Source organism: Pteropus alecto, unplaced genomic scaffold (assembly GCF_000325575.1).
Source record: "Pteropus alecto unplaced genomic scaffold, ASM32557v1 scaffold202, whole genome shotgun sequence".
NCBI lineage: Eukaryota > Metazoa > Chordata > Mammalia > Chiroptera > Pteropodidae > Pteropus > Pteropus alecto.
Window position 1 is genome coordinate 3140058 of NW_006432451.1, and position 1305 is coordinate 3141362.

The window sequence follows — 1305 nt, forward strand, 5'->3', positions numbered from 1 at the left end:
GTAGTGGGACAGAAGGAGATAAAATATTTCCCCTTTCTGAAACCTCCTAGCACCCTAGACATTAACAGTCAATTATTCTAGCTCTTGTCTGCTGTTGAAATTGCTATGGAAAACATACTCCCCTTAGGAATCTGAGAGTTCTAGTTTTGTTGCTCAGTATTTTTGGACAAGGTATATAAGCTTTCTGGATATCATTTTATTTGTAAAAGAGCTGTTTAAAGGCGGACCATTTCCTACTTATCTTTTTTCCCTTTGGATGTAGCAGAGTGTGTGGCAAATCGTCGTTTAAAAGCACTTCAGAATGAAGGAATGTAAAGGGGTAGACAAATGAGGTCTCCATGCTTTTCTCATTCTTTGATCTTTAAATGGGGCCTTGACCAGGTAAGTGCACCATATATACAGGAACACTTTACCTTCTATTTTAAAAACAGAACAAGGCATGCCAATTCTTCGTGATGTAATCTTTATTTTGAGAGAGTTGGTCTTGACGCAGTGGGAGATTATATGTGGCGTTCGTCTGAACCTATGATTGATGTTTGTTTTGTATCAAGGCCTCCTTTACTTCCACGAGACTTGTTACTACCGTTGCATAACAGAAACAGCACTGATAAACTGTAATAAATCACCACCGAGGGGGGTTTGGAAATAAGGATTTCGGCAGTATCCCTCTGGGAAAGCAGCTGTGGAAACTTACGCAAACTTGTCTTTCCAGTGCGAGGGGCAAACCTCCAGTTGGGAAAACTGAGTCCGGGGGTGCACTTTCGTACTTGACCTTGCCATACTCTCCTCTCTTCTCCAGACTTCAGTTCTCTCTGCAAAATGGTGGAGTTGTCCTAGGCGAAGAACCCCGACCTACTCCCCGAACCCCCGAGCTTTAACCCCGCCCCTTGAGGGTGGGGGCGGAGCATGAAGAAGGTCAGGCCAGGAGTTACCCGCCGCTACCCCGCGTTGCCTTTCTTCCTGTTCACTCCCTGCCCCCTCACTCCACCGCGGTGAAGTCACGCGGGGGACGTCACGGGGTTGTGACGCCACTGAGGGGCGGGTCTCCTGGAGAGGAAGGGGCGGGGCCTAGGCGGGCGACGCCTGCGCAGAGGGAGCGGCGCGGGAGGAGGCGGAGGCGGCGGAGGAGCAAGAGGCGGCAGCGGCGGAGGCGGCAGCGCTGGGGGGGGGGGGAGGGGGGGGAGCGCGAGAGGGAGGGAGTGGCTGAGGGAGTTTACCCCTATGAGGCGGTGAGAGGCCCGGGGCCTACCTCAGAGGAGCGGGGGCGCGGCGCCAGCTAGCAGCGGGGCCCCCCCTGGTCCCCGG